The 19,097-nt window shown below is 53.5% G+C and overlaps 5 non-coding genes and 2 pseudogenes across 5 annotated transcripts; all 7 read right to left on the reverse strand.

Annotated features, from left to right (window-relative positions):
• Positions 1-292: 292 nt before the first annotated feature.
• LOC118218561 lies at positions 293-467 on the reverse strand (annotated as a pseudogene).
• Positions 468-7,054: 6,587 nt separating this feature from the next.
• LOC118218614 lies at positions 7,055-7,169 on the reverse strand. The gene has a single exon (XR_004763494.1). It is a non-coding gene; the product is annotated as a U5 spliceosomal RNA (small nuclear RNA).
• Positions 7,170-7,565: 396 nt separating this feature from the next.
• Positions 7,566-7,749, reverse strand: LOC118218522. Its single transcript, XR_004763432.1, has one exon. It is a non-coding gene; the product is annotated as a U2 spliceosomal RNA (small nuclear RNA).
• A 3,238-nt stretch (positions 7,750-10,987) lies between these two features.
• On the reverse strand, positions 10,988-11,104 carry LOC118218567. Its single transcript, XR_004763448.1, has one exon. It is a non-coding gene; the product is annotated as a U5 spliceosomal RNA (small nuclear RNA).
• Positions 11,105-11,477: 373 nt separating this feature from the next.
• LOC118218649 lies at positions 11,478-11,660 on the reverse strand. Its single transcript, XR_004763519.1, has one exon. It is a non-coding gene; the product is annotated as a U2 spliceosomal RNA (small nuclear RNA).
• A 5,833-nt stretch (positions 11,661-17,493) lies between these two features.
• LOC118218568 lies at positions 17,494-17,610 on the reverse strand. The gene has a single exon (XR_004763449.1). It is a non-coding gene; the product is annotated as a U5 spliceosomal RNA (small nuclear RNA).
• Positions 17,611-17,836: 226 nt separating this feature from the next.
• On the reverse strand, positions 17,837-18,004 carry LOC118218527 (annotated as a pseudogene).
• Positions 18,005-19,097: the final 1,093 nt, after the last annotated feature.

Raw genomic sequence — 19,097 nt, forward strand, 5'->3', positions numbered from 1 at the left:
CTATCCAAAGTGACATCAAAAAGGCCTCTTTTCTGGAAATCTTGAATGCAAAACATTCTTCCTACCTCCACCTTGAACAACTCGCGAAACAACCGAATGATGACAAAACGCAGATCCACTTTCTCCCTATAGGGGATATCCACGCAAATCCGGAGTGTATTTCTTCGTCGCACTCCACTTCCCAAAGTTGCCGGCATGGGATCCGCCATGGTTTCCGGTTTCCTCCTCCTTCTCCTTGATCGCTTTCTAAAGTGAAATTCTCTTGATAAGAACAGATTTTTTTTTTCTTTTATTCACTCAGCTCAGATATACTCCCTCCATGTTTGAACGATCCCCAAAACCAAAGTTCAAGATGTAACTGATTCTCAGCCTGCTTCACGCTCAGAGGGAAAAGCCAGAACTCTTCATAGTGAATCATCAACATTTACATGTTACATTTAACATTGACCATTGCACAGAGTAGCCAAAACCCATTCATATGCCCTGTTTACCAATCTTATTTATACCCAACTCCAGGGAATGAAGTCCTAATGAAATACTTCATATTAGCCTTTACCGAACCAATGGAAAACAAACAAACTTAACATTTTATTGCAATGAGGAAAAGGCCCAACCTAGGTTCCCCCATTTGCTCTGCACCCAATCCCACCCCCTGACTTCCCCTTCCATCCTCACCCTATCAGCTACCTTCCCCCGAAACCTATAAAATAGCTGAGAGGATGTCAGAATTCTGACTCGCTTGCCCACCACCGCCATCCTATCCTCCCAAAGTACCACTTTACCATAGCCTAATATGTCCCACAATAAAGCAGATCTTTTCAAGGCCTAAACCCCTTTCCCCACCATAACCATCTGCTTTGACAAGGCGATTGTCAGCCCTGCCCCATGTATCATGTCCTGTACAAGTTCCCAATACTCAGCAGCAAAAGTACATTCCCACAGCGCGTGCAGAACTGTTTCTATCTCCTCACACCCCCTTGGACACAGGGGGCTCTGCGAACAGCCATGCCTATGAAGCACTTCAAGCACCGGCAGCCGTCCCCAGGCACAGCACCAGTGGAGATCTTTAATTGGTCCCGGAGCAGTACCATCACTCAGTCTTTCCCAATCCACTCCTAGGGGAACGCCAGCCACATGAGTACCTTGTCCAGATGCCAAGATGGCATACCAGACCCAATGTTGCACTAGAGTTTCCTTTGTCAAAGCTGACGCATCTCTCCGCAAGGTACTCACCACTGCCTTGTAACCCGGAGACAGTTCCTCTGCACGTGGAGCCGTATGGGTCAAAGGCACTAATTTACGCAAAATGTTTGCCAGGCACAGTCTAACAAAATAAAAACATTTATGCGGTGCGTTCCCTAACAAAATCCTACAAGCAAAACTTGCATACAAGGGGGATTCTTGGGACATCCCGTCCTCCGTTCCTCAGCGGCAAATACATGATCTCCCTACTGACGTATTCGTACTTGCCAGCCCACAGGAATTGAAAAACTGCCCTTGTTATCGCAAGCTTCACCCTAGCCGGGACCGGGAACACATATGCAAGGTGGAGCAGGAGCGGTAACACCACCGACTTCACTACTACCACTCTCCCTGATAGCGATAACTGTCGCTGAGACCACAATCCCAGACACGTCCGCAGCACTCCCAATCTAGCCTCCCAATTCTGCTTCAGACGCTTCAGTACCCTAAATAGAAACCTGTGCTGAACTCGGTCAAAAGCTTTTTCTTAGTCGATACTAACCACTGCTAGAGGTAAACTCCTGTCCTCCACCCAATCCAGGACGTCCCTCATTGGCAACAGGTTCCACGTACATGAACGCCCCGGGACCCCGCACGTCTGATCTTGGCTCACTAACCTGCTCATTACTCCCTTTAGCCGGAGGGTTGCAACCTTTGCCAAGATCTTATAATCTGTCGTGAGCAAGGTTAGTGGCCATCAGTTCTTTAGCTCTGCCCGATTCCCTGATTTAAATAGAAGTGCTACTATCCCTTTCCTCACGGAGTCAGCTAATAACCTCTCTCCAAGATGGTCTTATAGACTTCTAATAAGTCAGGCCCCAGTAATTCCCAAAAAGTGACGTAAAATTCTTTGGGAAGCCCATCATGGCCTGGTGTCCGTCCGTCCCTCATTGATCTCACAGCCTCCGTTACTTCCCCCATCATCAAGGGTACTTCCAAAGACTGAAACCCCTCCTCACCCAGTCTATTCCCTACGCAGTCAAGAAGGGCTGCCTCAACCTCCGGATCGCACTCACGCCGACAGAAAAGGTCTGAAAAGAAGTCTTTCGCTGTGTCCAACATTGCCTGTGTCTCTGTGACAAGGCCTCCAGTGCCCATCAGACCATGCATGAAGGAGGCATTACGCCTCGCCTTAACAGCCTGAAAGAAAAAGGCTGTAGGCTTTTCTCCCTCCTCCACCTCCCTGACCCTTGCCTGAAAGGCCAGCGACCGAGCTCTCCCCTCCAAAAGCCTTCTTATCCTACTCTTTACCCCCTCATACATGGCCCACTCCACTGTCACCCCCGCATTTAGCTGCGCGTGCAAATATGTAAGACATTTAATCCACTTTCCCACCTCCTCCTGTTCCCTCCTCCGCACAGAAATGCTGTGCCTCCTAAAGAACTCTCGGAAGCGAACCTTTGCTGCCTCCCACCACTCCACCACAGAGGGGTAAAGAGACCGCAAGGCCCGAAACGATTGATAAAAGGCAGAAAACTTTGTCTTAATATTACCGGAATGTAACAGAGAAACAGTCAATTGCCAAAACCCTGGCCCCCAACTGTGATCTTTCATCCTAAAGGACATCTGAACCGCATCGTGGTCAGACATCCACAGGGGAGGAAGCCCACACTTTAACCCTTTCTGCTCCCTCCCAACAAAAAAGTAGTCCAAGCGACTGGCCACCCCTCGTGAATTTCTCCACGTATGCCCTACACTATTTGGGTAAACCGCACGATACACATCTATGAGGGAAAAATCTTCCACTAAATTTGCCAGTGCTTTCCCCAAAGTCTGTTTCCCTTGCCCCTGAGGCACCTACATCGTCAAGCGAGACATTAAAATCTCCCCCCAAGATGACAGTCCGGGCAGTGGACAGGCAACCTGACAGTTCGCGAAATAATTCTAGCCGTCTCCCGCTGTGCGCATGAGCATAGACATTGATGATTCTGAATTTATCAGAACCAATACTGTAATCAACAAAAATCACTCTGCCTGCTACCACCTCTACCACTTCCTCAATAACAAAAGAATGACCTTTGAACAATATTCCCACCCCATCAGCATGTACATTGCCCACCGACCAGCCAGAAGGCCCCCACACCCACTCCCTAGAAAAAGCTGCAACATCTTCCTCATCCTTCAGATGGACCTCCTGCAGAAGGAAGACCTCCCCCTGCATCCTTGCTAAAGATGCAAACGCTGCTGCCCTTTTCATGGGGTCCCTCAGCCCCCGTATATTAACTGTAATAAAAGACAAATCCATTTAATCTAAAAGGAAAATTACCACGTCAAAAGTGAAACTCACTACAATACCAAAATTCAAACTCCCCCATCCTGCGTGCTCCCCACCTCTGGAGACATCCCCATTGCCTCCACTAAGCCCTCTACATCCCACCCTTCTAACAAGCCTGAGGGGGAACCAACCTCCATTTCCATTTCTCCCCCCACCCCAAGCTCATCCCGCTCTGAAGCCCTGGCCAAAGCCGCATAGCGATTTCCCACCACAATTTGTGGCTGCGCCTTCGCCCCCCTTTGACAAACGTCACCCCCTGATGCTGCCCGCTTCCGAACCCCAACCATAGCCCATTCTGCCCCAGCCCCCTCCTCCGAAAAGGGGCTATCTCCCCATGAAGATAGCTTTTTCTTACATCCTGCTCTCAACGAAGGCGGACGCTTTTTCCTCTGCTCCCTCCCTGCCCTTATCTGCCCCTGCTTGCTGCTCTCTTGTCTTGTGCTGTGTCTGTCTGAACTATCCGGAGCCTCTCTCTGCATTTCTCTCCGAAACCTAAAAGCATGGATCTGATCAACTGGTCTCTCAACGCAATTGATAGTATTTTCTCGACGAGAAGAACGGGTCAGGGAGAGCCCTCTTGCCCTGACGGAACGTTTGCAGCCGGATACACGATGGACTCCTGGAAGGAGTGGAGGGTCGTGTGCCTGTCGATCCTTTCCGTTGAGGATGTTGAAGACGTTTACTTGATTGGAATTATGATAACAGGCTTTCTGCTGTTTGGAGCTGGCAGCATCCTGATTTATCGCAAAATGCCAAAGGCTTTGGCAGCACTAATTGGGAAGCTGCCCGCCATTGAGGGAACGGGCAGGGCTGTCAACACTCAGACTCAAGCGATTTGTGAGCTCAATCGCAAACTGGATGCGATTGGATCGCAAATTCACATGACGGATACCAACTTGGAGAAGTTGTCGGTTCGGCTCACTGAAATGGGCCACTAATTCGGATGATTGGAACAATGCTGAGAGAACCACAGGACTAAAGGTAGACGAAAAATGCAGAAGTCTGCCTGAACCCAAAACAATCCTTATCTTCATTGGCTCCCCCACATCGGCCTTGGAAGGCTGATATCTCTCCACTCTCCTGGATTGTTATGCAGACAGATGCTCGGCCCTACCCCCACCTCCCTGCTCCTATGGAACTTTGTCTCTGGATCAGGACTCTTCGAGGTCGTCTCCACGGCAACGGCCGTGTCCTCATCATCAGTATCAGACGGCAGAGACAATGTTGAGACTGTGGTGGAGATGAAGTCCATGGACTTACACACACACGCACATGAAGATAACACGCACACCACCTCCTACTCAACGCCTTCTTGGCTCCCACCCCCCCTCCCTCCCCCGTTACAGTGCAGTCTGCTGAGGGTTGATGCGCTGCGCCTGAGCGGCTGCGCGCTCCCCCCAGTGTCTGTGCTGCGACACTTCCCCTCCCCGACACCCTACCCCCTACCACATGTGCAAGTCTTCGAGTTTTGTTGTAATGTTTGTAATGTTTGTAATGTTTTTATGATGTTGCTATGTGCTGAGGTTTTTCTTCGTTTCATTGAAAGGACTGTTTTTTTCCTCCTCCTTCCTCCTGTTCTCTCATTTCTCATCTAATAAGTTGGCGCCGCAGATGGCTGCCTCGGTGTGTTGACCAAAACAAATTCCTCGTATGTGTAAATGTACTTGGCAATAAAATACGATTCTGATTCTGATTCTGATTCTGATGAAACTGGCCTCTGCAGATCCGCTGTGGTCAGTAGTGGCGCTCCCTCTTCTGATGCAGTCACTTTCCCCTGTGAGACTTGCTCAGTCACTGAAGACAACAACTCTGGAGAAGCAACCTCACTTGAGGCTGAAAGCCTGGATCCTGGATCCCTAGATGCCCCAGGTCCAAACATCCGGACATACCCCCTCGCACCAGTCCTGTTATGACTTGGCACTGAAGCAGGGCTAACCCCAGCATCAGCAGCCACCACAGAACCCGGAACAGAAGCCGGATCAGAGACAGCCCCCACAGCAACAGCTGCAGACTCTTCAGCAATCGGGGCCAGAGAAGAAGCTGGAGCTGGAACCTGGGATGAAGGCGAGGCCTCTGTCAAAGTCAGTACCGTGCCCACCTCCTTGACTGGACCCACCGCTAAACCAGCAGCACTGTCCTCTACCGGAGTAATGCCCGCCCCTTGGACCGAACCTGATCCAGAAGTGGGCTCGTGCACTGCCTCCTGCCCCGGCGCATAAGCAGGTCCTGGATCAGCTCCAAGCTCTGCACCTGCCTGTAGCTGACCAGCAGAAGGCACTCCATCCGAAGTGGATGCCACCTCAGCCTGACCAGCCAGCACTGCTCCCCCTGGAGGCCCCAAATGACCTCCCAAATCTGCCAAGGCTGATTGCACGAGGCCCGCATAGGATTTTTGTCTCACAGGGAATCCGCGAAACAAATGTTCTGTGCTTCCGCACAACGTACAAGTCTTTGGTGCAGCACAATCCTTTGTTTCATGGTCCCCGGACAAACAATGTCGGCACCTTATTCCCACGCAAACAGCCTTCACGTGGCCAAACGAGCCACACCTGCGGCAATACATTGGCTGCCCTGGATACACTAAATATCCTCTATCTGGGCCAATAGAAAATGTTGCAGGTGGGTGGTAGTATCCGCCCACACTCAACGGATCTGATTTAAACCGCACCATATACCGGCGTTTGCCGTTCCAATGTCCAAATCGATCTTTAACCTTCACCTCATCCCGTATATCCTGACAGTATTTCTTAAAAAATAAAACTACATCGTGATCTCTAACAAAAGGATTGTACATGTGAATGGTTACAGGTCTTAAAGCTTTAGAGTATAGCAGTTCCACTCTAATACCGTGCAACAACTCTGAACCCTTACACTCCACATATCGCTTATACAAATTAAAACAGGCAGCCTCCGAGTAAAAGGTAAGATCAAAAAATCCCCTACCTGAAAAATCTTGCAAACAATAAATTGAATCAGATTCTACCTTCAGTAGACCTTTCAGAATCTCCGTAACAAAAAACTCTAGATTGAAATTCTTCCTCCGAACCGCTCCATCTTCCCCTTCAAAACGTACCGTATTCTTCAACCGCGCCCGATAGGCCGGCAATCCACTCTCCTTCGCAGCCATCGCAATCTTGATCTTAGCCAAAAGGCAGAGAAGCGATGGCCTGAAAATTGGCCACAGCTGGCCGCCGCCGCCCAGGGGGCCGGGAATCCGATCGCGGGGTCCGGCCGGACCCAGTCCCCGCTCGCCATTGGTCCGGGGCCCCCTCAACGCTTCCCCCGGGACCTCTGGCCGTCACCTGAGCCCCACCAACCCACCCACAAAGCCCCACGTCCCCTGCCACGGTAGCTACCTACATGCTAAAGGCTATTATCGCTGTTTAATTGCACAAGCGCTCGCAGAACAGCTATGTAATTACCTAGCTAAGCAAGCAAGGAGGCAGTCCATACTCTATAACAAATGTACCTGACAAGTGACAAACCAGGGACACGTGGCAACAAGTCATCAACAAGCTCTCTTAAGAACAGAAAAGTCGCCCCGTCCGGCGGACGGAGCATCCAAAAATAGCACAAACTCAGGAGTGTTCCTCTCCACGGAAATCTTTAGTAAGGCGAAAGATTTGTGCGTGATGAAGAGAAACCCGAGCACACGTGGCCTCTCGCCGTCACCAGCCGCCGTAGGCCCTCCCAGCCCGGAGCCGCAGGCCCGGAGTTGTCCGCCGGCGCCCCCGCGCGTTATCCGCGGAAGAGGGAGAGGAGACGCTATAACCGCCCGACTGGCAGAGGGCGCAAGCGAGCCACGGACCGCTGCAAACCGGCTCGCTAGCTGACTTACTTAACCAACTTCACTTACCCAGCTAGCTGACGGAGAATGATAGATAGATAGATAGATAGAAAGAAAGAAAGAAAGAACGACACACACACGATAAAACTATTTCTTTTATTTAATTAAAAAAAAAAAAAAAAAAACCCCACAAGGACTCAGTTGCTTGTCTACTCCACGCAGAAGCAGAAGCAGAATTCGCCCTTCCTTTGCACCCAAAAATAGAGGCGCACCGTTCCCGGACGTACTGCAATACCGAGTCGATGCGTGGAGCGGACGGAGCAAGCTCCTTCTCCGACTCCCAGTCTCAAAAATCCGTTTAATATGTAGTCCCCAGATAGGGGACGTATCAGATATTAAACTGATAAGAACAGATTTTTTTTAAATTTTTTTTTTTATTAGAAATGTCTTGCACATTTACCATTCAATGTACAGTACACAGCATACAATCACAAATATTCCCAACACTACATTCCCATACCCAAATAACTAATACATTCCCTAAAACCCAAACCCAAAGGCTGCAAGACTAACCAAAAACCTATATTTCACCCACCCACAAACTCAGATCTAACCCACCCACCCACCCACACACACATCCCCCCCCCAATTATTTTAAGGAAACCAGAAGCCTGGCCCCCAAGCCTGCTCATTACTTGCAACGGACACCGAGATCGCATCATGGTCCGACATCCACACTGGCAGCAGGGCTGCATCCAGCCCGGATTGCCCCTTTCCCACGAAAACATAATCCAGGCGGCTGGCAGCCCCCCTAGAGTTGCGCCAGGTGTTACCCGCCACTCCCGGATGTACTTCCTTCCATACATCCACCAGGCCAAATTGTTTTACCAGGGCTGCCAGGGCCTTAGCCGAGTAATCCACCTCGGCCTCCATCCCCCCAGCACCTCCCTGCCCGTCAGCCCTATCCAGAGACACATTAAAATCCCCCCCCAATATTATGCTCCGGGCAGTACATAAAACACTGGGCAAGTCTCTAAAAACCTCCAACCTTCTCCCTCTCTGCGCTGGTGCATAAACATTTATGACACTAAATTTAGAGCCCCCTATACAAAAATCCACCCACAAAACCCTCCCAGCTATCTCCCCCACCACCTCCTCAACCTTGAAGCTATTCCCCTTAAATAAAATCCCCACCCCATCGGAATGCACGTTGCCCACAGTCCAAGCAGAGGGCCCCCAACCCCACTCCCGGGAGAAGGCCTCCACATCCCCCTGATCTTTTAAATGGGCCTCTTGTATTAGAAACACATCACCCCTCATTGCAGCTAGTGACGTAAACACTGCCGTCCTCTTTACAGGGTCTCTCAGGCCCCGTACATTCACAGTAATGACAGTAAACCCCATCATAGCTTTTTAAAGAGTTTAAACTATCCCCTGTGAACAAACCACACACCACAACTTAAATCAAACCTCCCCTCCAGCCCCACCCCCCCCCCCTCCCATCCTTTCCCCCTAACCCAGGTTCCATCCCCATGGCCTCTACAAGGCCCTCCACATCCCATCCCTCCAATAACCCAGAAGGGGACCCCACCTCCATCTCCATTTCCCTCTCCGTACCCAGAGTATCCCCCTCCGATGCTCCCGCCAACACCTCAAACCTGTTGGCCAGGAGTATCTGCAGTCCCGCTTTCACCTTTCTCGGGCAGTCCTCTCCACCTGAGGGGGGTCGCTTCCTCACCGACGCCACGGCCCAGTCCGCCACTGCCCCATCCTCCATCGTCGGACTGTCTCCCCACTCTGCCGGCGTAGCCAGGTCCGCAGTGGTCAGGAGCGCGACCTCCTCCTCCGAATGGGTCAGTCCCTCTCCTGTAACGCTCTGCCCCGACGACAGGAACAGCTCCTGTGACACATCCCCTGCAAATCCGGCCTTAGATCTTCTCACCGCAAAGACCCCCACTCCGCCGGGGGCCTGCTCCCCCGCTGCCCCAGCCGTGCCCCCCTGGTGCTGCACTGGCCCCGGCCCAAAGACCTGCACGAACCCCGCGCTGTTGGCCAGGCCAGGCCCGCGTGCAGAAGCCGTCGCCTCACGAGGAGCAAACCCTGATACCATGCCCCGCTTATCCTGAACCGGAACGGGATCCTGTGCATAATCTGGATCCACCACCCCATCACAACCACTCCCAGGCTCCGGTGCGCCGCCCGGCACTGTGTTTGCTTCTCCCACTGGGCCCGACGCAGGACCCGCAGCAGGCACAGCTCCCGACACGGACCCCGGATCCGAACCAGCCCCCACTGCCGGCGCAGGTGCAGGTGTCGTAGTCACTGCCGTCTCCTCCACTGGACCAAGCACAGGAACTGGAACTGGAACTGGAGCGGGAGCGGGAGCGGACCTCGGCCCCCCCCTCCGCCCCAGCGGCCTGCCGTCCCTCTGAGGCCTCTCTTCCTGAACTCCCTGCTACCCCCGGCTCCCCAAGGCTAGCTGAGCCCCCTGGTGGCCCCGCATAGTGATCCAGTCCTTCTTGATCCATACGCAGCGTATCTGCATAGGACCTCCTTCGTTCCGGGCATGCCCGGAAAAGATGTTCGGTACTGCCACACAGACTGCATGCTTTTGGAGCCGTGCAGTCTTTGGTGGCGTGCTCCCCAGACAGACAGTATCTACACCTGTCTGAGCTGCACACCCCCTTCACGTGCCCAAAGGAGCCACATCGCCGACAGTAAATTGGCTGGCCCGGATAGTTCAGGTATCCCCTGTCGGGGCTGATGGAGAAGGCCCCGGGCGGGTGGGCATATCCTCCCACCCCCAGAGGATCCTGCCTAAACCGGACCATGAACCGCCGCTTCCCGTTCCAAAACCCATACCTGTCCTTCAATTTCACTCCCTCTCGCACATCAATACAGTAGCGCCTCAAAAAACAGATGATGTCTTCCTCCTGGACATAAGGGTTATACATATGGATCGTCAAAGGCCGAATTGCTTTAGAATACAAAAACTCCACCCGCAGTCCTTGTAAAGCTGGTGCTTCTTTCCTTTCCACAAAACGGGAGTGCAAATTAAAACATGCTGCCTCTGAAAAAAAAGTAACGTTGAAGAAACCTCGGCTAGAAAAGTCCTGCAGACAGTAAACTGTACCTGCTTCCACCGCCAAGGTCTTCTTCAGAACTTCCATGACAAAAAAATCCAACGTAAAACTTTTCCTCTTCTCCAGGTCGTCCATCTCAAACCGTACAGTGTTTCTCAACCGCACCCGATAGGCCGGTACTCCTTCCTCCAGAACTGCCATCGCCTTCCCGCAGTCTTGATCTTAGCCAAAAGGCCGAGAAGGCCTGAAAATTGGCCACAGCTGGCCGCCGCCGCCCAGGGGGCCGGGAATCCGATCGCGGGGTCTGGCCGGACCCAGTCCCCGCTCGCCATTGGTCCGGGGCCCCCTCGACGCTTCCCCCGGGACCTCTGGCCGTCACCTCAGCTCCACCCACAAAGCCCCACGTCCTCTGCCACGGTAGCTACCTACGTGCTGAAGGCTCTTATCGCCGTTTAATTGCACGAGCAGAACAGCTATGTAATTGCCTAGCTAAGCAAGCAAGGAGACAGTCCACACTCTATAACACATGTACCTGACAAGTCACAAACCAGGGACACATGGCAACAAGTCATCAACAAGCTCTCTTAAGAACAGAAAAGTCGCCCCGTCCGGCGGACGGAGCATCCAAAAATAGCACAAACTCAGGAGTGTTCCTCTCCACGGAAATCTTTAGTAAAAGGCGAAAGATTTGTGCGTGATGAAGAGAAACCCGAGCACACGTGGCCTCTCGCCGTCACCAGCCGCCGTAGGCTCTCCCGGCCCGGAGCCGTCCGCCGGCGCCCCCGCGCGTTATCCGCGGAAGAGGGAGAGGAGACGCTATAACCGCCCGACTGGCAGAGGGCGCAAGCGAGCCACGGACCGCTGCAAACCGGCTCGCTAGCTGACTTACTTAACCAACTTCACTCACCCAGCTAGCTGACGGAGAATGATAGATAGATAGATAGAAAGAAAGAACGACACACACACGATAAAACTATTTCTTTTATTTCATTTAAAAAAAAAAAAAAAAACCCCACAAGGACTCAGTTGCTTGTCCACGCAGAAGCAGAAGCAGAAGCAGAAGCAGAAGCATTTCCTTTGCACCCAAAAATAGAGGCGCACCGTTCCCGGACGTACTGCAATACCGGGTCGATGCGTGGAGCGGACGGAGCGAGCTCCTTCTCCGACTCCCAGTCTCAAAAATCCGTTTAATATGTAGTCCCCAGATAGGGGACGTATCAGATATTAAACTGATAAGAACAGATTTTTTTTTTTTTTTTTTGAAAAAAACTTTATTCACTCACCATCACAACACATTACACGCACATTTTCCCTTCCAACCCACAAGTCCAAGTCCAGATCTCCCATAGCAGCCCCCCCCCCCATTTGAAATCCAAAACACAAACCCCCAAAAACCCACCCAACACAAACACAAATCAGTACCTCTATACAAACTCCAAACACATTCCCCACAAAACACCCCTTCCAAAGACACCTTGCCCAAAATCCTCACTATTAGAGGCCCCCCCCACCATTCTTACTCGCCCCCCACTCCATTTTACACCCGCTAAGCCATCCCTCCCCCTCCCCTTCCTCCTGAAACAAAAGCATTTCCTAAACACGTCCCCCAAACCATGAAACACCCCCTCTATATTAACCTCAAATTAAACCTTTCCAACGCTCTCTTGCGGCGTTAAACCCCCACCGCAGCACTTCCCCCTGGAAACGCCGCTCCACCTCCACCTTCACCATCTCCACCACCCCTCTCCCTGTCCAACCTTGCCTCACTGCTCCCCTCTCTCCTCTAGCCACCCACAATTTGTGCTTCACAACACTAAGGAGCAACAGAGTCAAGAAGCCCTCCCTTCCCCCTTTTCTCTCCAGGCCGTCGCCATAGAGCACCATCTCCTGGCGCAGCTCCCTCAAAACCCCATACCTACCCTTCACCCCAGCCCACACCTCCTGTGCGAACCCGCACCCCCAAAACACGTGCCTCACCGTTTCCTCCTCCCCACACCCCCGCCTTGGACAGTACCTGTTCCTTGTTAACTTGTGCCGGTACAGGGTATCCCGCACCGGCAACCGTCCATGCGCCACTAGCCAGTTCAGGTCCTTTAACCTGTTTTCCAGGCCTTTTTTTTGCACGGCCACCCATCCTTCCCTTCCCATTCCCCCCCGCAAACCCCCCCCCGGCCGCATCTTGTCCCTCAGCACCTTATATAGGCGCCGATGGTCCATTGCCAGCTCCCTGTTCCCCCACACCTCCTTCCTCTTTGCCCACCTCACTATGTACAAAAAATGCGCCGGAGCCACCTCCGCCCTTGGGACCTTATTGTCCCACTCTACCAGGGAACGGAAGTACCCCGACACCCAAAACCGAACAAAAAGTTGAAATTTGTGCACCCTCTCCCCCACAAGTGCCACACACATATTACAAAAGAACATACCGTCAAACTTCACCGGGAAGCATGGGACATCCCTACCCCCCTCCTCCACCGCCTGATACATACCCGCCCGTTGGATATATTCATATCCCCCCCATAGGAACCGGAACACCTTCCTGGTCAACTCCCTGCGCATGCACAGGGGCATGATAAATACCTTAGCCAGATAGGTCAGGGACGGCAAGATGTCCGCCTTCAGGGCCATAACCTTACCACTTAAGGTAAGGCGCCTCCACGACCACAGACCTAGTCTCTTCTCCACCCCCCCCAACCTCCTCCTCCAATTTCTCTTTGCGTCCTCGGCCGTGTCCCCCCCGAAATCCACTCCTAGTATCCTGAGCGGACCCTCTGAAACCCCCAGCCCACCCAAGGCATCCACCCTGGCCGTCTACGTACCATAAAATTTGATCTGGGACTTTGACCGATTTAGTCGAGCCCCCGAGCCCCTCCCAAACTCCTCTACCAACCCCAACGCCACCTCCAGACCCCTCTCTGTCCCTAAAAACAGGGTCATATCATCCGCATACATGGACACTTTGAGGGCTTCCCTTCCTCCCCCTGGGATTGAGATCCCCCTAATCTTCTCCTCCCGTCTAATCGCCTCCCCCAGTGGCTCCACATATAGGGCGTACAGGAGGGGTGACAGTGGGCACCCCTGCCTGACCCCCCCCTCCTGCCTCAAAAAACCCCCCAAGTGCCCGTTTATGCTCACCCTGCTTCCCACACCGCTGTACATTATCCCTAGCCACTTTAAAAAACCCCCACCGAGTCAAAACGCTAAACAAAAACCTGTGATTCACCCTATCAAACGCTTTCTCCATATCGAGCCTAGCCACCACCAGAGGCAAGCCCCGATCCCCCACCCAAAACAAAACATCCCGTACCAACTGTAAATTTAAAATTGTGGACCTCCCCTCCACTCCGCATGTCTGGTCCTCCCTCACAAGGTGAGGCATGGCCAGACCCAGCCGTGCTGCCAGAGCTCTTGCCAGCAGCTTATAGTCCACGCACAGGAGGGTGATGGGACGCCAGTTGCGGAGATCCCCCGGATCTCCCTTTTTATGTAACAGGGTCACCACCCCCTCCCTCATTGACGGTGCCAGCTCCCCCTGCCGCAACACCTCCTGCACCACCTCTAACAGGTCATCCCCCAGCACGTCCCAGAACCTAGAGTAGAACTCCTTAGGGAGACCATCCAACCCCGGCACCTTGCCTTCTTTCATGCCCCCTAGCGCCCCTCGGAGCTCCTCCTTACTAATGGGGAGCTCCAGGGCTGCCCGCACCCCCTCTGGCACCCCCTCTGCCACCCTACTCAGAAAAAACGTGCTTGCCTCACCATCCACAGGCTGCTCCTTAAACAGTTCTGCATAAAATTTCGAGGCTATGCTCACCATCTCCTCCGCCCCTGTGCGTATCTGCCCACCTGCTTCCCTCAAACCCTCCACCACCCTTCTTTTCCGTGCCGCCCGCACCGACTGAAAGAAAAAGGAGGTGGGCTTCTCCCCCTCCTCCATCTCTCTCAGCCGTGCCTGGAAAGCCAGAGCCTTAGCCCTGTCCTCCAGAAGGCTCCTAACCCGCTCCTTCACCCCCTCATAGGCCTCCCACCTCACCACCCTATCGTTGTTTAGCTGCGCGTGCAGGTACGCCAGCGTCTCGAGCCACCTTCTTATTTCCGCACGTTCTCTTCGCCGCTGCCTGACGCTGAAGCTGCGGCAGAACTGCCCGAGGCGCACCTTGGCTGCCTCCCATCACTCAATTATTGAAGTGTAGAACGGCCGTAGGTTCTGCACCGATTTATAAAAGTTTTTGAAGGCGGTTTTAAAAGCCATTGAGTCGAGCAGGGACACGTTCAGCTTCCAAAACCCTGGGCCCCACCTGGTCCCGTCCACCCGGAAAGCCACCCGCAGCATGTCATGATCTGATGCCCAGGATGGGAGAAGTGCGCACGAAATGCCCGCCAGCTCTTTCCCCACAAACACATAATCAAGGCGGCTTGCCGCCCCTCTGGAGTTCCGCCAAGTGACTCCGGACCCCCCAGGATGTACCAGCCGGTAGGTATCGACCAGGGCGAAGTCCTGCACTTGCTCTGCCAGGGCCCTTGCGGAGTAATCTCCCCCACTCGAGCTGTCCCCCACCCCATCCAAAGAGACATTAAAATCCCCGCCGAGCAGGATCTGCCTTGTTGTGGACAGGCACCCTGTCAGCCCTTTAAAAATGTTCAGGCGTTGTCCACATTGCGTGGGGCCATACACATTTATAACACGAAACTTTATAAAATTATAATTAACGTCTATATACATCACCCTGCCCGCGTGCACCCACACCACTTCCTCTATGACGAAATTGTGCCCCTTAAATAAAATTCCTACCCCATCCGAGTGGACATTGCCCACTGACCACCCCGATGGCCCCCACACCCACTCCTTTGAGAAGGCTGCCACATCCTTCTCGTCCTTCAAATGGACCTCCTGCAGCAAGAAAATTTCCCCCCGCATTGCAGCCAGTGAGGAAAATAAAGCAGCCCTCTTCATGGGGTTCCTCAAACCCCGTACATTTAAGGTGGTTACGCTCACCTCCATATCAAATAACCAAAAGTACACTCACCAAAATAATTGGGACCCAGAACCCACCACCCCTGTGCTCAATCCGGTCCCCGTTCCAAGGGGCCCTCTCCCCCCTCTGCCCCCGCTCCCATCCCCATTGCCTCCACCAATCCCTCCACGTCCCAGCCCTCCAGCAGACTGGACGGAGACCCAATGTCCATTTCATAGTTCAAAACGGACTTCTCCCCCTCCGCTGCTCCCCCAAGTACCTCAAACCGGTTCTTCAGCGGGATGCCAGGACCGTCCTTTGGCTCTCTCACCCCCTCTGGGTCTCCTGAATGGGCGCGCTTCCGCACAGCCACCTTTGCCCATTCTGTTACATCCCCCCCCCTCTGGGGCGGGACTGTCCTCCCATAGCATCGGTGACTGCACGTCCACAGAAGACGAGGCCAGAGACAACCCAGGTAATGCTTGGCTTGGGATTGCAGGTGGAAGCAAACCCTGTGCCGGAGCAGGGACTGAACCCGGATCCGGGACCGGAGTCAACACTGGGGCCGGAGCCGGATCCGGAGCGGGGATCGGAGCCGGAACCAAGACCAGGTACTGAACCGGAGCCGGATCCGGATCCGTATCCGGGGCCAGTGTCAGACCCGGAACAGGAATCAGAACAGGAGCCGGATCCGAGGCAGGAGCAGGGGCCGGTGCAGAAGCCGGAGCCGGGACTGGAATCGGAGCCTGAGCTGGATCCGGAGCAGAAGCAGGAGCTGGAGCAGGAGCTGGAGCTGGACCCAGAGCAGAAGCCGGAGCTGGAACTGGAGCCTGAACCAGAACCGGAGTAGGCGCGGGGGCCTGTGCCGGACCCGGAGCAGGAGCGGGAATCTGAGCAAAACCCTGAGCCGGGCCCGGGGCCGGAGCTGGATCCAAAGGCACAGCCGGTCCGAAGGCCTGCCTCGTTACTGCGGAGGTTCCCTCCCCCGCATTCCTCCGCACACCTGCCCGATCACTGCCTCCATGCTGGAACATGACCGCATATGAGGCCTTCCTGTCGGGGCACCCTCGAAACAGGTGCCCTGAGCTCCCACACAGCGTGCAGGATTTTGGGGCTGCGCAATCTTTAGTTTGGTGTTCCCCCGACATGCAGTGCCTGCACCGCACCGTGGTGCAGGCTTCTTTCAAATGCCCAAAGGACCCACATTTCCGGCAGTAAACCGGCTGCCCAGGATACCACAGGTAACCTCGATCCGGCCCGATGGCAAAAGCTCCAGGGGGGTGCGCGTGCCCTCCCACACTCTGTGGGTCTTCCTTGATGCGCACCATGTATCGCCTTTTGCCGTTCCAAAAACTGTACCGGTCTTTGAGCTTCTTGACATCTGAACAATACTTTAACAAAAAACTTAAAATGTCCTCCTCCCTAACAAACGGATTATACAAATGAACCGTCAGAGGCCGCAGCGCTTTAGCATAAAGCAGCTCCACGCGAATTCCCTGCAGCAGCTTCGCGTCCTTGCAATTCACAAAATGATTGTATAACTTAAAACAAGCTGCTTCCGAATAAAGTTACATCAAAAAATCCTCTATTTGAAAAATCTTGTAAACAAAAAACATCACTTGCCTCCACTTTCAGCAGATCCTTCAGCACGTCCTGAACAAAGAAATCCAAACCAAACCCCTTTCTTCGATCCGATCCATCCTCTGCAACAAAACGAACGGTGTTCCGCAGCCGCACCCTATGGGCCGGCACTCCTCCCTCAAAGGTCGACATCGCCTTCTCTATCTCCAATCCCTGGATCTTAGCCAAAAGGCCGAGAAGCGATGGCCTGAAAATTGGCCACAGCTGGCCGCCGCCGCCCAGGGGGCCGGGAATCCGATCGCGGGGCCCCCTCGACGCTTCCCCCGGGACCTCTGGCCGTCACCTCAGCTCCACCCACAAAGCCCCACGTCCTCTGCCACGGTAGCTACCTACGTGCTGAAGGCTCTTGTCGCCGTTTAATTGCACGAGCACTCGCAGAACAGCTATGTAATTGCCTAGCTAAGCAAGCAAGGAGACAGTCCATACTCTATAACACATGTACCTGACAAGTCACAAACCAGGGACACATGGCAACAAGTCATCAACAAGCTCTCTTTAGAACAGAAAAGTCGCCCCGTCCGGCGGACGGAGCATCCAAAAATAGCACAAACTCAGGAGTGTTCCTCTCCACGGAAATCTTTAGTAAAAGGCGAAAGATTTGTGCGTGATGAAGAGAAACCCGAGCACACGTGGCCTCTCGCCGTCACCAGCCGCCGTAGGCCCTCCCGGCCCGGAGCCGCAGGCCCGGAGTTGTCCGCCGGCGCCCCCGCGCGTTATCCGCGGAAGAGGGAGAGGAGACGCTATAACCGCCCGACTGGCAGAGGGCGCAAGCGAGCCATGGACCGCTGCAAACCGGCTCGCTAGCTGACTTACTTAACCAACTTCACTCACCCAGCTAGCTGACGGAGAATGATAGAGGCGCACCGTTCCCGGACGTACTGCAATACCGGGTCGATGCGTGGAGCGGACGGAGCAAGCTCCTTCTCCGACTCCCAGTCTCAAAAATCCGTTTAATATGTAGTCCCCAGATAGGGGATGTATCAGATATTAAACTGATAAGAACAGATTTAAAAAAATTTTTTATTTTTTTTATTAGAAATGTCTTGCACATTTACCATTCAATGTACAGTACACAGCATACGATCACAAACATTCCCAACACTACATTCCCATACCCAAATAACTAATACATTCCCTAAAACCCAAACCCAAAGGCTGCAAGACTAACCAAAAACCTATATTTCACCCACCCACAAACTCAGATCTAACCCACCCACCCATCCACACACACATCCCCCCCAATTATTTTAAGGAAACCAACCACCAAAACATGACCCACACACAAAACACAAAATCCCAAAAACCTTGATCCTCTACCCACCCTACCAAACAAAAGTTCGATCCCACCCTCCCTAATTTGCCCTTACCCACTCCCAGCCCCTTACCACGCCATCCACCCTCACCCTCTCCCCCACCCTCCCCTTGAATTTATGAAATACCTGTGTGGGTGTCATCACCCTTACTCTCCGTCCTACTACTGCCACCCTGTCTTCCCACAAGGCCCATTTGGCGTAGCCCAGTACATCCCATAGCAACCTAGTGTCCGCAACACCCACCACCCCCATACCCCTCCGATAAAGCACCAACTCCCTGGTCAGTTTTACTGCCCTGCCTCTCCCCAACAGGTCCTGTACCAGGCCCCAGAACGCTGCTGAGAACGGGCACTCCCAGAAGCAATGCCCCACAGTCTCCTCTGCCCCACAGCCCCTTGGGCACAAAGAGCAACCTGAGCACCCATGTCTATGCAGGACCTCCCGCACCGGCAATCGCCCCAACGCGCAGCGCCAGTGTAGGTCCCGCACGATCCCCGGAGCCCTCCCGCCGCTCACCAAGTCCCACTCCACCCCGCGTGGGACCACAGGAACTGGGGGACCAAGCCTCTCAGCCAGAGCACTATACCAGGCTTTGTGGTTCATGACGACGTCCCTGACGACCAGTGAAATGTCCCTCTTCATTAACCGTACCACAGCCTGGTACGCTGGTGTGAGCACTTCCGCCCGAGGCACCAAGTTTGAAATTGGTACCTGGTGCCTTAACGCAAAGGACAGGTACATGCGTGCAAAATAAAACCATTTGTGCGGGAATCGCTGAAGCAGACACCTACACGCAAAACT

The sequence above is a fragment of the Anguilla anguilla genome, chromosome 18 (assembly GCF_013347855.1).
Source record: "Anguilla anguilla isolate fAngAng1 chromosome 18, fAngAng1.pri, whole genome shotgun sequence".
NCBI lineage: Eukaryota > Metazoa > Chordata > Actinopteri > Anguilliformes > Anguillidae > Anguilla > Anguilla anguilla.